The sequence below is a fragment of the Scomber japonicus genome, chromosome 13 (assembly GCF_027409825.1).
Source record: "Scomber japonicus isolate fScoJap1 chromosome 13, fScoJap1.pri, whole genome shotgun sequence".
NCBI lineage: Eukaryota > Metazoa > Chordata > Actinopteri > Scombriformes > Scombridae > Scomber > Scomber japonicus.
This window is the reverse complement of record NC_070590.1, coordinates 26607865-26627505: the sequence shown is the minus strand read 5'-3', so window position 1 is coordinate 26627505 and position 19641 is coordinate 26607865. Positions and strand designations below refer to the sequence as shown.

The 19641-nt window shown below is 43.7% G+C and overlaps 1 protein-coding gene across 2 annotated transcripts in view; it reads right to left on the bottom strand.

The window, feature by feature from the left end:
• Positions 1-19641, bottom strand: part of nrip1b (nuclear receptor interacting protein 1b) — a 41707-nt gene that overhangs the window by 7407 nt on the left and 14659 nt on the right. The window lies entirely within an intron of this gene.

The window sequence follows — 19641 nt, the reverse complement described above, 5'->3', positions numbered from 1 at the left end:
GCCGGTGACACCGAGGTGAGCATTGTGCCAGTTGCCATGACAGTGTCAGTGGCGCTGCCCTGGGAGACCTCTGCTCTGAACCCTGTCAGCGTGGTTTCCGTGGCTACAGGACACCTCCGACAGTCCTGGCCGCATCCCATAAAGGTTAATTAATACAGAGTTTCCACCTCGCCTCAGCTGCCGTCCGTGTCCTTTCCCCCCGTCGCTGTCCTCACCTTTGGCGTCCGCCGAATGGACCGACATAGCGAGGTTACACAACAGGACGGCAGCGCTTGATTATGACGAAAAGGCCACGGCGACCCACGCTGCCACCAGCCTAAATACTTCACAGAGAGTAGCAGCGAGGGCCAAAAAAACAACGAGGTGGCGGGGCTTCTTAATCAGGCTGAAATCCATTCCCGGCAGCCAAAGTCCACAGGTTGTCATGACAGTGAGGGCAACGAGGTGCTGCTTTTAATTCCACCTTGAAAATGAGCCGGGATTAGAAGCTGGATTTAAGTTGATCAGTGAGCAATTAAGTCTGAATGGCGTTAAGGAAAACAATCAGGTTATCTATTTTGAGACCTCCTCGCGCCCGAAGGTTCCAAAGGTTCCAAAGGTCGACAAGACTCTTCAGAAATGTATCTTTTTTTATAGTTGGCCCGTCGGCAGCATCAATTACAGTTCAAGGCCATCTTTTAAAACTGCTGACCTAAATCTGACGACGACAACAACAAAAGCCAACCTGGTCATGCTGGGCCATCTGACGTCTGCTGTCATGCTAATCTTAGATGCTCCGGATTAGGGCTATTTTCCCGCCAGGGAGCTTAATGCAATTATAACAGAATGCCCTGTAACACCCCGTTTGATCAGCGCGGTAAACACGTACATGTTTACCATAGACGCAGCACGGAAAAAGAACTAATAAGCCAGTATGTACACCCCCCCCCCCCCCCCACCCCCCAACTTCCCTAACTCCCTCCAGTTAAAAAAATGTGAATGGAAAAAGAAACACTGACACGGTTCCAACATGGGAAATTCTGTTAATCTCTTTGCTGCTGGCACTGAACCTTTTGGAATTACAGTTGACCTTGTCTGTGTTTTTGCCCAAAGAAACTTCAATACAGAGCAGAGCGAGGGAGCACAGGGGGGACACTATGACACTGCACTACATTCGTTTATATGGAACCAAGCTGCCGCAGTCGCTATCACGCTATAAAGTACGAATTTGCTCTGTAAACAAAGGGGGGCTCTTGAGAGACATGTAAAGACAGAGACGTTGGATGTCAGAGAGTCCCCTTCACCCCCCCAGCCCACCCCCTTCTACAGCGAGGGCAATAAAAAATATGTTCTCTCTTCAGTGACAGTGCTCTGTTAACAAATAAATGACCTTAATATAAAGAAGAGCTGCCCTCTATACTGAGCCCCTAAAGCATGCAGCACCTCCTCCTTTATCCCCCTCTGTCTTTTAGATTGTGTGATATGAGCATTACTATTACATTATCTCCCCCGGTGTATACATTGAGAATGACCTTACACATCTGTTAACATGTCATTCTCATTGGTAGTGGCACCCAAAAAGCCTGACCTCCACCGACACACCCTCCCGCCCCCCTCCTCCCCCACCGTGGGACACCGCAGCACCAATGAGCTGCTCTATGGTTTCTGTGGTGATTATCCATTATCCTTGACAATGTCAGCCAATGACAGAGTAGGCACCATTCTAAAGTGATTTTTACCCACTACAGTCGGGTACATGTGAGAGAGGGAGGGCAAGTGATGGTGGATGGGGGGGGGTGAAAGCTTTATCATCCCCCTGGCTGGTGGACTCTTAGAGAGAGAGAGAGAGTTTATTTCTCTCTCTCTCTCTCTCTCTCTCTGTGTTTCTCTTGTACTTTAAAAGACACCAGGAATAGTGAAAGGTCACTGCACCCTCGGCCGCTTCCTGAGATACGTGGAATTACCAGAAGGCCGACATGAAAATGTGCCAATGCAGATGTCATGGATTAGATCTCGCAATGTGACCTTCATTCCCTTTCGCTGACCTTCCAGATAACATTCCCTCCACCTCCTCCTCCTCCACCTCCTCTCGCTGACACGCAGGCACGCTCGCCTTCTCTTTATCTTAAAAAAAAAAAAAGTTCCTAAATGACCTTCATTGTCAGGAATGGTAATCCATTTAAGCCATTTAAAATGTATGAGAGCAAACAAAAGAATTAAAAAAAGGGGAAGAGCCAAAGGAGCGGCAGTTAAAGTCAAGGTCATCCATGGCGCCAAGGCTTTTCCACTTGATGCAACAGCTGGTGTCCATGCAAAGCTCTGGGCGTTAATAAAAAGTGACAATGCTGCCCGAGCGGTGTGTATTACTAATGTCTGACACCAGCCTGGCAGATGTGTTCTCCCTGCATTTAAGGGGAGTCAAGGTTAAAGGAATTTAAAAAGGAGAGGCAATGCCTAAACACTATTATATCATGTAATCTGGAGCCCAGCCCTGCTGCACATACTCAACGGGGTAGCTCACTTACACATGCGGCGTGACCGCTATTTGTAAATTCAATATGGCCTGACATGATTAAATAAGACAAAACATAAGCTACCTGACCGAATGCAGTTGTTTCTCAGAGAGAGCCTCTCGCGAGTGAACGAGTGCACCGGAGGGAAAGTTGAATTAAAAGCTCTCGTTCACCTTGAGAGAGGTAAACAAGAGAAGAACATGCTACTCCCCCCCCCCCCCCCACAAAAAAAGAACAGCAGGAGAGCTACAGCAAGAAAATGTTTTCTTTTTTGCAGATAAGTCAATCAGGGCAAATAACAGTGAAATGCAATACACAGGCACATGCACGCCCCCACACAATGAGAACTAGGGCACTCTGACCCACTTCTTAGGATGCATTGACCAAACAAGTCATGCATAGCACACACGCCCCCGTATGCACACACAGAAAGCGGCGGATGCACCCCACATAAAGGAAATGTGATACATAAATGCTGCAAAAAAATTCAGACCTTTCGTGTTAAGTAGCACAGGAGATCCATTGGGAGAAAAAAAAACACACACAAAAAAAGCATCCTACTCAGAGTGAAGAACAGTGTGTGATGAGTGAATGCTAACATTTTAGACTTTGGACAAAAATGGGATTGGAGCGTTAAAGTTCTTGGCCTGTATCTGGCCTTGGACGAGGAGCGCGGGGGCGGATTTTGAACTTCGTCTGCGCTCATCGGTACACAGAGTTCTTGGGGTTGAGAGAGAGCGAGAGAGAGAGAGAGAGCATGGAGGAATTCATGCACGCTGATGATGAGTCATCTAAGCGGTTCAGAGCCCAGCTGACTGTCAGAGGACCCGGCCAAATAGCCGGTGCACTGTATCACTGCACTGTATCACAAACCCAGACAGCCTTTCACCCCCTCCTTGTCCTCCTCCTCCCCCATCCTCACCCCTCCCTCCCTCTTTACCTTACATGCCCAGGCGTGTGTGGATTTGCTTACAAAAATGTTTGTGTCCATAGTAAATATTTGTGTGCCATTTGGAAGACCCACCCAAGGGCCATTTCCTGAGTGGCTGCGAATTAGCGCATCAATTAAACACACTCACACACACACACATACACATTCCTTCTTAATGAGCCGTGGCTGCCATCAATCTATACCTGATTCATTTCTATTGGGCTCCCGAGGTAATCTTCTGCTTACATCGCCCGTCCAAAACGGTGCTCATTTCCCTCTCGAAAACAACACACATTTTCCATTTGTAAACACTGGGTGCTGGAAATAGGAACAGCTGATTGCCCCGTGGCCAGCGTGCCAAAAGGCAGAGCTGAGCCTTTTTTGAAGCAGACTGCAGCAGTGGTGATGTCTGAGGGAAATGGGCCACTTTGCAATTGAGATCAAATGTCCCACTGTCAGGCTGCCCTGGAAGCTGGATAAAACCAGCTAGAAAACCTTGGCCTTTAATGAATCATTTTCATAATATCCCTGGCATCAGCCTTAAGGAGGCTATTGCTGTGAGTCAGCAAGATGTCTGCCTTTATTGGGTTAAAAGAGTATTGCTTTCTTTTTTTTCCTCCCCTCTCCCTCTTTATTTTTTGCCGTGAATAATTTGGGATGTTTTGGAGTAATATGGTGTGTGACAGAGGTCTAAGTGACAGAGGAAGAAGAGGACATATCTCTGCTATCATGTTTTTTGCCTTTCATAATGCTCCCATTGACCTACTTCCTAGCTTTTAAATCATCCTGATGCTCGCTCTGAGTGAGGCCGGCAAATATTACAGAGCGGGGTAGCTCGTAAAGGGACGTTCCAATAAAAATGATCAAAAGTCCGACTCATATGTGCTTCCCCCCCCTACTTTTAACAAAATAATAATACGCTCCCGTTCAAAAGTTACACAATTAAAATCATCTCGTACACCAATTAGACACATTTAACCCAATAAAAATAATTATGTGTACCCTCTTCAGAGAAAGTTTCTCAAGCAGCACCAATCCCATTGGCAGGCTACAGCTGATTACATGCCAACCAACAGGAGACTTCAATAACATTAATCCTACGCCCTGACCCCGATGGCCCTGACCCCGATGGCCCTGACCCCGATGGCCCGACCCAGTACTCACAGAGCACACACATGCACACTAAATATCACAATTAGCGCCCAGGTTAATATCTCAGAGTTTAAATACAAGTAGTCTGTGACCTGGTCATCTGGTGATCTGTCTGTACACCTGCAGGCTGTGTTAGTAACCTCACTCATTGTGCAGCTACACTTAATGTTACGATGCAGCAATAAGGTGCAGATGGTACTAACATCAAGATAAATAAAGAGAACTGATAATTCATAACTAATAGTATACTTTCCCTATAATGCAACAGTTTTAGGTGGACACTGAGAAAGGAAGAGATACTGAACTGTTTATTCAAGTGTCTTAAAAGACAATTGTAAAGCAGGTGACGGTTTAAACTTTACTTATTATTTTTCTTCACATTCCAACATGTTTGAAATCTTTTAGATACTTTTTAGATACTTTTACTGGTGCTTTTTGCACTCCCAGTATTTTATTATTATACACTCTATACATATATGTGTTTTATTTGTACAACTTTAGGGGTATTTTTAGTAATACATTTTTTTCCATTAGATAGTCAGAAATGTGTTTCTATGTGATGTGATGAGTAGCTGTCTTAAGTGTGGCTGTAGCTGTAAACCAAGCAATTTCGTATGAAGGATCAATAAAGTATCTATTTATCTTTCTATCACATATTCTCAATGACAATCTCACCCCAACTCACTTTTTTAATGATTTTATGTCCATGTTTCTATTTCAATATTCTCTCTCTGTTTTTAAAAGTTTTATTTGATGTTGCATTCTGCAGCTTTTCAGTGAACTAATTCATCAAATCAAATGTGTTTGTGTGTATAAAGCGAGCAACAATGTGCCACCCCGTTACCCAAAAGGACCTCCTACCCACCGTGCTCTTACACAACATGGAGAAGACCCAAGTGTAAGCAGTAAACAGGCCAAAAAGGCCATTTGAGTTAATGTTACATGCTTCATGAGTCACTTTTCAAGCAACACACACACACACACACACACACACACACACACACACACACACTATTTTGGACCAATGATTAAGCTCAGATAACCCTGTGTTAATGACAACACCATCACTGCCCTATGAACAAAGTAACGCCGGATATTCTCCATTAATAAGTCATACATTGGTTCATTTATAAGCAAATGTGACTGTTATGATCACAGGATCCATGTTTTTATTATCTGACATTTCTTTTTTATAATTTTACAGCAGGTAAAGTGACACTAAGAATGTATGAGCTCACATTCATCACCTTAGTTAATCCACATGGTCAAGGGGTCAACAAGGGTGAAGATTAAAGGTGATAAGGTGGCAGGTGTCTCATGTACTAAAGTAGTGACAGTACTTTGGATTTCTGAATAAGTAAAACTGTGTGTCACAGACTGAAGTGAGCAAAAGTCATAATCTCCAGCTGATCTGGGGATAAACCCGTATTCTATAGACACCAGAGGGAGAAAAACATGCTTTACTTAGCTTCACCTCCTCCATATATATTTAAGTCTGTGCCTCACCAGTGAGTCTTAACAGCTAACAAACAGAACATTGGTCAGCACTACTTACTAACTACAAACTGTGGGGTGATCTGAGACCCTGCTGGGACTGTTGTCTGTCTGTCTGTCTGTCTGTCTGGTAGCTGAGGACTGTTAGGAGCTCATTATTCCATTTTCTTTAGATGATCATTTCCACCCACAGACGTTCTGTTTAACTGGGCAGAACAGTTTTGGAATTGAAAAAAAAACCCAAAACATTTAATACATGAATAAACTATTTGGTGGGTATGTATGAATATACTCGTGGTAATGCAATTTATGCAGCAGTGGTGGTCAGAGGTTATGATTCAGAGAGGGAATATTCATCATCTGTGAGCAGCGCAACAGAAGAGACGATTCAGGCGTGTGAAATAATAAAGCTACTTCTGTGTTTGGGCAGGGGTCTCCTTTAAAACAGGTGGGTTACATTAGATTGGGCTTATCCAACTGTCAATGGTCCTGTTATGTCAGTGAATGGAGAGCTCATGATTTTGGGGCGGTAGGGCTAAAAATCCACTGACAACAAGGTGAACTGACTGTCACTGTAATTGACTTGGAACTATAATTTCACAATAAAAGACAATCATTTAAACAATCAATTAGAATATTTTCTGTATAAAATCTGTACAATAAAAAAAAAAACTCATGTTCCAATGATGTGAAGTAGAGCTTGACAGATCAGCTGGTATTATCAGCTGATATTGACCTTTCATAGATATATCAGTTTCAGTGAATATGTATTCCCATATGTGTTTATATCTTTTTATTTTTGTTAATTGTTAAGTTATATAGTCAGCATTTTATGTATATTTAAACCTTTTTCTTAATTAAAGTTTAATACATGTATGTGTTTTTGGTTTTTTGTTTGTTCAGCAAAACTTTATAGCTAATTCTAATGATTCAATTCCCAGTGAAGTTCACACTGATATCATTTTATATGATAATGTTTAGTATTAAACTGGAAAATATCATACCTTCATTGCATTTGAAGGATCATCATGAAAAATGTGTTTATTTATATATTGTATACAGAGGCAAAATAACAAGTCCAATGTAAATACAATTTTACTTTAATGTCTATCAATAATGAATGATGATTAGTTGTTGTTTTTTTATTAACCTATGTTCTAATAATTCTTTAGGGCCCCTGTCAGTCACATGCCCTTACAATCATCCTAACCCCCCGCCCCCGATTCTATACCAATAGTATTCCTAGTATCTGTATCGGCCCTGAGAATCCAGTATCAGTCGGGCTCTAATGTGAAGTTGACTGAGATGGTCACAGAAGGATTGCATCTAAGTCAGTGGGTCTCAATTCTGGTCTCCATTAGTCAAAGTGCAGCTGCTTTTCTATCTAAGCTGAGGTTAATTGCAATTAATTGCCATCACCTGGCAGCTCAGGTGTAATCAGTCTCTGATTGAGTGGCCAGAATGAAAACCAGCAGGACTCAGGAGCCTGGCAATCGCATCTGAATCCATCATGTTAAATGATCAGCGCGTTGATGGAGGTTACGATCCAGGAAAAAAAGAGTTAAATAATAATAATTGAATCGTTTTATTGCTTTTGGGGTTGATCAGGTTGCTTTTACTGTAAGCGGAAAATTACACGCTAATTGTCATCAGAGGTGCAGACAAGCTGGAGGCCAAGGCTCGCAAGGAAATCAGTCTGTCTTCCCTCAAGACAGCCATTGACTATTAAATCAGAGAGAGAGAGAGAGAGACACAAGGCCAGCACCCGACTGCAACCGGCCTATTATTTCACTGTAATGAAGTACATGGAGGAGAAAGAAAACTATCCAACAGCAAAAAAAAAGTGCTCAACAGGGTGGAAAAATAAAAAAATAAATGAATAAAAAAAATCCACACTAAGCTAAATGCTAAAGCGCCCCTTATACTGCTGTGGTTTGTGGGGAGGTGAACGCAGACACACATCATGCTCCCCCGTACCTTGTCATCCTTTGCTGTGGAGGCTGATACAGGTAAAGTGCAGTAATCAATTTGCTCTACTGGCAGGAGTGCTCCTTGAGAATACTAATCAGGCTCTCCCACCCTCCCCTCTTCCTCCCCTCCACCCCGCCTCTCTGCCTTTCTCCTTCCTCGTTCACCTTTCTCATGACTTGACACCGCCCCCCTATCACCCCCTCCTCTCCTCCTCCCTCTCTCTCTCTCTCTCTCCAGTGCCCCAGACCTGACCAAATGCTAAAGGAGGGCAGGCTGTCTTCTGCACAGATAACTGCTGCCACTAATCAAGCCTACGTGCACCGGGGCGTGGGATTAAAAGAGCTTGCACAGCTTGACTCAGGCACTGAATGGTGTTAGCGGGCACACACACATACACATACACACACACTGACACACGAGGTCAAAATAAAATAAAAAAAAACCTATAGGGAAGCCAGCAGTGTCTCGTCCTAGAAATGAACACACACACACACGCACGCACTTACACACATACACGCAAGCCCTCTGACGAGCAAATAACACAACAAGGTCAACTTAAAAGCTGATGTTAGGTGAACATTCTCGGGCTATAAAAGAGCACACACACACACACAAGAAGATTAGATCTAAATTTACTCCGCCAGTCAAAACGGGACTCGGTGGCGAGCCACCCATCTCTATCTCTCAGAACACATGTCACGCAGGGAGCCGCAGTGTTGTGTGCATCTAAAAGTGAAAAGAAGAAGAAGAAAAAAAAAAGAGAGAGAGAGAGAGGGGAACAAACTCGACTGTGAATTGACAGGGCCTTAATTCCTGTTCGTTTTTCATTTGGAGAGATGGCTTTACAAGAGGAGGGGTGGAGGGGGTGGAGGGGGCGGAGAGGGTGGTGGTGGTGGTGGTGGTGGAGGAGGGGGTCTCTACACCGAATCAAACACATACCCGAGTTGCCTGGAGGCTATAACAGAGCGTCCTCAGTGTTACAGCATGCACGCACGCACTCAAATGTATATGGGCAAGCATGGAGGAGTGAGTGTGTGTGTGTGTGTGTGTGACAGAGAGAGAGAGAGAGAGAGAGACAACGCCACCCTATGCATCAGCAGGGATATTTCATTATGTACATAACGAGTTCCATTAATCGCTCTTAACAAGAGGACACAACCTCACCTTGGCAGTCTAACACGCGCAGCAGGAAGGTGGTGGAGGAGGGGTGAGGGGGGTTCGGTGGGGGGGGGGGGGCACGGAAATATCTATAGTGCGCACCGAAATTAAAATTCACCACGCTCAAGGATCCACTGCCTCTCCTTCTGACCAACCACGTCGTGGCCTGAGGGTGTGTGTGCCTATGTGTGTGTGTGTGGTGTGTGTACGTGTTTGTGTCTGTGTGTGTATTAGGGTGTGTGTGTGTGTGTGTGTGTGTGTACGTGTTTGTGTCTGTGTGTGTGGAGGCACGCCAGCAAGTCGTATAGAAGCTGCTCGTCTGATGGACACATAAAACATAAAGAAGTGGAAAAAAAAGGGTTGGAGAGGTTGAGGGGGCGGAAGGGGGGATGGATAGAGGGTGAGGAAATAAATATATAAATAAAAGTGTGTGTGTGTGGGGGGGGGGGGGTAAATGCCGCAGTGGCGGTTGCCAGCAGGGGCTCATGCCCTTGACATACTGACACAGGCGGGGGGGGGATGCTGTCATGTGACACTCTTGTCATTCGCTTGTCCACCCGCTTGCCCGCCCGCCCGCTTGCCCGCCCGCTTGGCCACCTGGCAAACACCCCCCCTCCAGCATCTCCTACCGATAACTCGCCCACCTTCATGCGACCTCATCCTCCGCTGACCTGACGCCGCCGCCGTTCTCTTTGCCTCCTCCCTCCTCCACCTATGCCCGCCGTCTCCCCTCCCACTCTGCACCCTCTGCAGTCCTAGCACCCCGTCCGCCCCACCCCTCGCACTCTGTCCCCCCCCTCCCCTCCCCTCCCCTCCCCTCCCCTCTCCTCCCTTTCCTCTCTCTCTCTATCGCGCTCTCTCTCCCTCCCCCGCGGCTGTGCAGCAAGGTCAGGCGGGTCACCGTGTCCTCATCTGTAATCCGCTGCCATTCGTCAGCAGCCCCGGCCCAGGCTGGAGAGAGAGAGAGAGAGAGAGAGAGAGAGAGAGAGAGAGAGAGAGAGAGAGAGAGAGAGAGAGAGAGAGAGAGAGAGAGAGAGAGAGAGAGAGAGAGAGAGAGAGAGAGAGAGAGAGAGAGAGAGAGAGAGAGAGAGAGAGAGAGAGGGGCGCTCCGACGAGGGGAGAATGCCCAATTAGGCAGCTGTCACACACACACACACACACTCATACACACACGCACACACACAGCTCAGCACAGCAGAGCAGGAGAGAGAAAGACAGGAAAGGAGGGGAGCGAGCGAGGCTGCAGAATCAGCCTACTGTCCACAGACAGAGGGGCGGAATTGGTGGTGGTGGGGTTAGGAGGGGTGTACATGAATCCTTTCAGCTGTGAGTGTCTGTGTATTGTTTTGGTGTGTGTGTGTGTGTGTGTGTGTGTGTGTGCGTGCAGCAGTTGAGGTGGTGGGGGTGGGGGGCAAAGGGGTCAACCACAGTTTAGACATGTATGACGACTATCTGAAGCATGTCAAAACAGGCGTGGGGGGGGGGGGGGGGTTCAGGGGGTGCGCTCAGACTTCTTGAGGACACGCTAGTTCAATGAAATTTTATGACAGGCAGCCGTTCTTATGCCCCCGCAAAAAAATGAAAGGGGGCACTGAATATTCTGCCGAGTGCCTCTCTTATCTAGCACGAGGAGATTGATGAGATGATGAGGGGAGAGAAGAGGATTGGGAAGAGGAGGGGTGGGTGTGGGGGGGGGGGGGGGAAATGAAAGAATAACCACAGTGGCCAGCTTCGTCTATTGACCATTTCAACAAATCCAAAAAGGTCGGGGTCAGCATGTACCCAGCCAACCGGCCGGAGTGGACTCTAGACTTTGGACTAGAGGAGGGAAAACACCACACTGGAATTCTTTACAGTCCCAGACTAGCAGCAGATATCAAATGGGTGACAAATATCCCATAATTGGATCATTCATCACCGGCGAACACATCTGTTTTGAGTAATGGGAAAACTAATCAGCAAAAATGATACAGAGACGACTCCACGCCAGGCAGCGGGAAGATTTATGCCGGAGCGATTCAGGACTCGAGCCTGTACCTATTGATTGTTTAGTCTAAATGCTTTTTCGTTTAATCAAAAGAAAGAGTCAAAATGGTACTATGCCAACCTGGAGAGGGGAGGGGGCGTGATGAGCAGGTATGATCGAACGGCGAAGGGGTGGAGGGGGCACGTTGGGTTTTATTTATTTTATTTTTTTCCCCCTTCGGAAAAGAGGGGAGTGTTTTTGTCTGCGCTCCTTTTTCTTTTCTCCCCACTGAGTCCCACTTTATATGCCAAAGTTCATCAGGGTTCAGTGGAGCTTCAAATCCAGCTTTGAGTGGTTAGTGTTCAAAAGGATTGCGTCATAAGTGCGAGGGACACTTATCCAGTAAATCCTGTCTGAGTATAAAGTACAGTTCATAGGGACTTAGGCTAGATGTCATACAGGCTGGATACATATGTTCCTCCTCCCCCTCCCCACCTTCCACCTCCACCTTCACACACGTGGTTACAGGTGTCTGGGGTTGGGTCCAACTACAGTTAGTAGATTTATGCTTGCAAAATGGAAGAGAGAAGAGTGCAGGCAGGCAGGAGGGAGACAAAAAGAAAAAAAGAGGTCCGGTTCCATTAATATAGTTAGAGCGTGCAGAGGGGATAAACAGTGAAATCCCCTGAGCAACACTCCACAGAAAAGGACTTTCTCTGCTGCAATTTGAATGTCAATTTATTATTCATCACTGGAAGTGACTTTTTCCAAGTGACTTTACCTACACTCTCATTTTCTATCTGTATGCTGCATATTCTGTATAAAGCTCTCTACTGTTAACACTTTCTGTTCATATATGTCAATACTAGTGAAGAAATAGTGTAAATATATTCTATACATTTTAATGTGTAGGGGAAAATAGCAGGTAATAATTCACATTGAGTCTCCTACTGAGGCCTGTCAAAATAATGACATTATCCACTTATCGTTCAATAACGTGATTATCGATATCATCGTGTCTATATATGGACTCATTATATGATACATGGATCTTGATATTATTATATTACCACACTTCATATTAGTAGCTAAGAGTCTATTTATGTCACATTAGCTAAACAAGTAGTGTCCTCCATTCCTCACTGTGTACGTCCTGAGTGGAGACTGTAGAAGAATTAAAGGGAAATAACTCTGACCTCAACCATAATGACCCACTCTCCAATCCCACCCCCCGACCCCCACTTGCATTATTATACTATTATTATCATTATATCAGTGGTATAAAATGATCTTCAAATGACAATAATATTGTGTATCGCAATTATTTCTGAGACAATATATCATCCAATAATAGTAGATATCGTCACAGGTCTAGTCTTACTTTTTAGAATTTATAAGCAGCATACAAAAACATTTAACAAATGGATTATAACACACTTTAATGTAGTAAGAAGCAGAATATAAGGACATTTTTAAGTGGCTATTAGTAGTATACATTGTTATTCATTATACACCAGCTTCTAATTATAGGCTATAGCTCTAAGTTATACTTAACCTTAAATCTGCCAACAACTACATTATAGTGTGTTATAACCATTTACACCTGCTAATTAATGCTAAATATTAGGATTTAAAGCAAAGTTTTACCAAACTATAGCCTATTTTTATATGAATAAGATATCAAAATTGACATTATAAGTCACCCTACCTGCACCCTACCTGCAGTGGTCCTTTTACTACATAGCACTCATTGATTGTAGTCACCATGGTGTGCTGGAGAGAATTCCAGTATTAATTGCATTTAGTGAAATACAATGTCAATGATTAGATTTTATGTAAATAAAGACGACTTTGAAAACTGCAACCTAATGCTGCTGCTAAACTTTGGAACACAGTAATATGAAGAAGGAATACTGAGACAAGAGATAGGCTAAAGTTCATGGAAGTTCACTGTAGAATCCCTCATCAAGTCCCTCAGACGCAGTGCAAGTCCCTGTGGGAACCCTTCAGTAATTTCTGTTCAGACTGTATCACTTTGTGGCTCCACCCTTCTCTCTGATTGTTATTATAATGACTCAGTGTTTTGTCGGCCAGCTCTCCCAGCACTGAAAGTACCTAAAGTGCTCCCAAAGTCTACAGATTGTAATCTGTGATGTCATATTGATGCATAGCCCGAAGCTGCTCCATTAACGGCCTGCGAAGACTGACTTTGTGGGGCTCATACAACGTCTGCCTGTACTTTTACATCTACGAGGAAATTTAGATGATAGTAAGGCTATTAGTTCTGTTCCAGAAAACACACACACACACACGCACACACACACACACACACACACACACACTTATCTCTTTCCAAAAATCATCCACTTTACATTCACCTTGTACTTCTTTCCCCGACTCATTGTGTGTGAGAGGTATACTGGTGTAAAAATCATAGATGAGGACATATTTCTCATTTCAGGCTGATAGGTGATAAAAAACTGCACTGGTCCAGAGGAATAACACATTCTCATGTTGAAATGCAGCTGCATAAAATAATCATTGAATTATATTATAATTTGATACATTATTCAGGGGAAATCCTCTTCACTTGAGAGTCAGGGTGAGCTACATAGAGCAGAGATCCCTGGACTGCTGGAGGTAGAGGCGTAGGTGGAGGTGGTGGTGATCCAGTGTTTCTCTTAATGATAATTCAGTGCAGCAGAGTGGAGCGTGCTGCCAAAAAACATGGAAGTGAACCCAGGTGCTCCAGATAAAGGCTGATCACTGACCTATCTAACAGCTACGTGTGCTGCGGTAGACGACAGGATGACGAGCTCGCCATGTAACGGGCACCGCAAGCTGATACCTGACTGACCGACAGACACATGACCATGCTGTAAACACAGCGTGGATGAGCAAGTCAGCCCACGGACACTAGATACTACCATCTATTATCAGATATTACACATTTTACAAATATAATAATAGTAAAATATGATGTTGTCGTTATATGTTTTTATTTATTCATTTATTTATTTATTCCTGGTCTGATTGATTATCTGACAGCTAACTGTGATGTAAACATTTATAAATAGTACATCTTATGTATATCATGAGACAAGTAGATCCAGTTTCATAACATGAAACAAATGAGCTACATTAATAGACGCCCAAGCATACTGCACATTTGTACTGAATGTATTTTTATATGTATCATAATAATAATAAAATGTATCATCATTCATCATTCATTTCTTTATGTTGTGCTCTGTGTACACTTGTTCTGTCTTATGAGCAGCGTGTCAGTCAACTGTGAAGCACTTTGAACTACATTAACCTGCATGAAAGCTGCTATATAAATAAAGTTTGATTTAATTTGGATATATTATACTGCTGTTTCTAACCTTTTTACCTATTTTGGACGTTGATGAATCAGATTGGATTGTGCTGAAGGCTGGATGCAGCTACAAGTTACAGGTAACACAATCGCTGATGTGCTTTTCCTACTGTGACATGTCCAAATGTCTCCTGGGCAGAAGGACTATTGTCAGTAATCTCCAACCCCCTCCTCCTCCTCCTCCTCCCTTCTGACCTGAGTCCAAGTATATTTCTGACTTGTGGGAAACACTGATGCTAAATGAGCACTTCAGGAACCCACTGGGAAAGTAGGATAATTTAGTTGTATGGGCTTGGCATCATTAAACGCTAAAGTAATTGTACACAACATATTTATTGCAGGCTTTTAGCTGCTTGAATGAATCAATGTGACTTCAAATAAGAAAAAAAGTTACAAACATTAACCTCCTGGACCTGTGAGTCTGTCTTTACTATTATTTGAAACCACCTGCTGATGCACCGCAGTGGCCTTATAGAGTACAGTCTGCTCTTTGGTATGAAGGCTGATTGGCCAAAAAGAAAAAAAAAGGTGTGTGTGTGGGGGGGGTGAAATTCACCTCAGCCAAAATTCACTTTAGCTTAAACCCTCCACAAGACCATTTGGAGGCGACTGCCATTGGTTTGCTGTCCCTTTAAATAACTTTAAGACCCTTTTCTCTTCTCAACATCCCTCCCCTGAGGTTTATCACTGACTCTTCTCTCTTCCATTTTTCCCCCTCTCTCCCTCACACACTGACACACACACACTAACACACACACACACGCCTGTATGTGTGACTGGCAACTACAAAGCAGTTAGCCAAGCATCTCTTGGCTCTGTGCTGAGAGAATAAGACACTCTCATTACTGCCCTTAAAAAGCTCCTCGCCCTCACAAAATCCACTGTGGACCCAGACAGCGGTGCACAAAGTCTCAGGAAAGATTCGAGGAGTTAAAGGCTACTTTTTTTTCTCTTCCCCCAACTCAATTCTCTGTGTGTGTGTGTGTGTGTGTGTGTGTGTGTTAGTGTGTGTGCGCGTGTCTGTGGTTGATGGCTTTCTGCCCCCCTCCTCCTCCCTCCTCTCCTTCCCTCCCTCCCTGTTCCCCTTTCCTGTTCCTCTTTAATGTCACAGGGCTGGCTCATATGACCTTGAGCGCCAGTGTTGGCACGGCAAGAGCGAGAGCTGCCTCGCCTGCGGGCGCCCTTGAACTGGATCTGCAAGACAAAAAAAAAAAAAAAACCCTTCATGCGGCCTGATAGACATCTCAGCCCTCCTCCTCCTCCTCCTCACCTATCCCTCCACCTCCTCCCCTTTTCTCCTCAGCTCTTTTATTCAATCTACGCCACTCCTTATCTGTTCCCCCTGGTGGGAAGAGATTTATCAGGATGCTGTATCTTTAACCTCTCTATCAGACGGAGATAGAAACAGAATTTCAAAATGTCTGACCGGCCTGTGCGGATTTATTTTTAAAACCCACCCACCCCCCTTCTCCTCTCCTCCTCCTCCTCTTCTTTCATGCCCTGTGCCATTTCAGGAAAGGGTATTGGAGTGGGGGTTTGGAGGAGGGGGGAGGGGTTGCTTTATGGAATACACCTGTGCGATGAGACGGGCCGAGGTGTTGTTTACGTACAAGGAAATTCCAGACCGAGTTTCCTCTCTCCCCCGCTCCGCTCTGAGCCATATTGGCACACTGACCTGTAGCTTCAAAACAAATATCCCAGCGTCTGGTCCAAGGATGAGCGCCTGGGCATACTGGCCCTATCAAGGATTTTGAGAGAAGGGGGGGTGTGGGTGGGTGTGGGGAAGGAGAAGGGGGAAAAAGGGGGTCTCAGCTCCTCAGCTCAGCGCCAATGTTTTGACAGGTTGATGATGGCCTGCTGTGTCCCCGACGAAGACCTCTGATTTTCCAGAGTAAACACGGGCGGAGTGCGAGAGTCCAAAGTCTGCCTCTGTACTGTCAAACTCTGCTTCTGCTGTTGCATGAGCCTATACTGTAAAAGTACAAAGCTTTTGAAAATTATCAGCATGCAAATACTGCAGCACCCTGCCTTTGCAACTGCGACTCAGGCCACCGAGGTTCAAGTAATACAGTAAATATTTGCATTGCCCTGTTAGGATGTTAGGAGAAATGTGTTAGAAAATTCAAAGAAGACCTTTTTTTTCTTTTGAACGTAACACACAAAAACACACACACACACACACACACACACACAGAGAGAGAGAGAGAGAGAGAGGACAGTATTGGACACTCAGAGACCGGCCGAGCCCTCCTACTGCTTCTCTTCATGCCTGACCTTTCAAAACTGTAATGTTATCACATGTCATATGCAGGCCTGCTGGAAACCATCTGCTAAAGGCGCTGTGGTGGCTCCCTATCACCAAAAAAACAACACACACACACGCACAAAAAAAACAACACAACACTAGCTTGGGTGGCCAAGTACTGGTTCTGACTGGTTTACCGCTCAGCATGTCTCACCTTCACTTACACACATACACACACACACACGCACGCAGGAACGCAGGAAAAAACAGACGGTCCCACACATACGCCCCCTCAGAGGCTGTTGTTGAGCGACATGAGCCATGAACAGTCTCCTCAATTAGCGTTAAGGGGCTTTCGCACAGAGACACAAAGTTCTGGGGCTAAGAATAACATGAGACAGGTCCGCTGCCCGGCAGTGGCATGGCTCTGGAGCAGTGGCACAGAGCGGAGAGAGCCGGGCATATGTGTGTGTGTGTGTGTGTACTAACCCGAGACTCGCTGCTAATCTGATCCCCCGACATGTTTAGCCCCACCCAGGGATAGTATGTTAGGTTTGTTAGTGTGACACAGAGAGGGATGACATGGCTAAAAATGTTATTACAGTATATTTTGTTTGATATTGATCAGTGTCTGTAATTATTATGATAGGTTTAATAATTATAATAATGCTCAATGCAGTTTTAAGACTGAGACTATTCTCCTTAAGACAGAACACTAAAGAATGCAGGTTTATTACGGTTTATATATTATTTATGATCAGAAGGAATATGTGACTAACATTAACAGAGCCGATGTGACTTTATGTTTAACACTGAATCAATAAAATAATAAATAGTCTCATAGAGCCTGACCGATATATCAGTCAGCCAATATTTACAGCCGATATTGCCGATATCACAGATATATCGGTATCAGTGTATATTTTGTCCGATATGTGCCAATATATTATTTTAAAGTTATATAGAGAGCATTTAATGTATATTTGATCTTTATTTTTCATTTAAATGTAATATATATGTACGTGTTTGCTTGTTTTTTGTTATTTAGTTAGTTATGGTCATTTATAATGATTACATTCCCTGTGTAGTTTCCTGTTTCAGAGCACTGCTGTCATTTCATACAATATAGTTTATTGTTAGATGCTAAAATATCATGTGTTTTTAAGGGATCAATGCAACAAAAAAAGAGGCATGTTTATGTATATATTCTTTATATATAAAATTATTGGGTGAGAATTTTTTTTACACCTCAATTCTACTATTGGCATCGGCCCCAAAAATCCAGTATTGGTCAGGCCCACTCATCACCATCATGTGCCTTGTTGCAAACGTTAGAGGTAGTTTACTGAACACTGAGTAAAGAAAATAAAATGCTACTGTACATTCTTTAAATATTGCATATTCTTGGTATCAATTGTTTGGTTTCTTCTACCTCAGTATCTGGCCAAACATGAAAAGAGGCCTAGATCACAACAGAGGAAGCAGTGGACAACTCAGTTCCTTTTTCAAATCTTCTTTTCTGATCTAAGTTTTCAGGTTTCAGTTTTCAGGTTGATAACCTTGAAAAAAAATCATAAGAAACATAAGATCCTTATTGTATAACATTAGTATGTTGAATTACATTTTAATTTGCAAATGAAATGTATTGATTGAATAAATGATATTGAACAATTTCAATTAATAATCCAGTAAATTAAATGAATAATTAACATTGCAGCAATCATTTTCAAACTCAATCTACAAGTTACACTAAACATGGGCCTACACAATCACAATACACTCTATAACTACTGTATCTAACCATCACACAAAACCAACACTCGGCAACTACACTACACTACGTCTTGCTAGAAAGATTCATCTGCTGACAGTGTCTGGATTTTTTTTCCATCATAAATAGAAAAATCCCCCACAATTGGGGGCGTGGGCTTTTCTAGCACAAGTAACTAAGCTTGTAAGGTAAACCAGGGTACAGTCCTGCCCTCACAAAAGTATACATGAGGTACATTTTGCATGTAGGCTGTTGTTGGAGCTTATGAAACGTTTGGTCAGGAACTCTTCGGCATCCAGAACAGATGATATCCGCATTCTACAACCGCCTTCACTCGTGATGAGCAGTCTGACATCTTTGGGTTTTAAATCGAGGTTGTAGACGTCCCTTTGGCGACAGTTTCCTCGCACACGTTTGTGCTAACGTAGCCACTAATTTAATATTTTATAATTACTGTTTAATGTTTCATCTATTTATGCTTGATTATTATTTATATTGTGTCTTTGTGTATGTTATTCTCTTAATATTGTACTGTGTGAAGCAACGTGTGTATATCGGTTTTGAAAGGTGTTACAGAAAGTTTGTTATTAATAAGGTTCATCATTATCTTTTGATAGGCTACTCTGAATTGTTGTGAGTGGTAGGGGCCAGAAACATGCGTCAACCACATGCGTTCCTTTCTCTGCTGTATGATTGGCTGTTTTTTTGGGGTGGGGATGTTTATTGTGGGATTGTTTGTTTTTATGTAGCTTGAATGTATGTGTATTAACCTAACGACTGCCATACGGTGTACCATGAAGGACAAAAAAAATCTATGTATCTATAATTTGTGGGTAGAAGAAAACTGACTGAAAAATAACTATTGAAAATAAATAAATGTATCGTTATCGTGAGATTTTATCTCGTAAATTATCGAGAGCCTTTTGTCACCCAGTTCAAACGCTAATGAGCCTTGTGTCCATTTGCTGTGAACCCCCCTCACTCTCCTCCTCATCAAAGACTCAAATCTAGTTTTCATATCAGGGTGATAAGGGTGTTGAAATATTAAAAAGGCCCACTACAGACCCCCCCCCCCCCCCCAC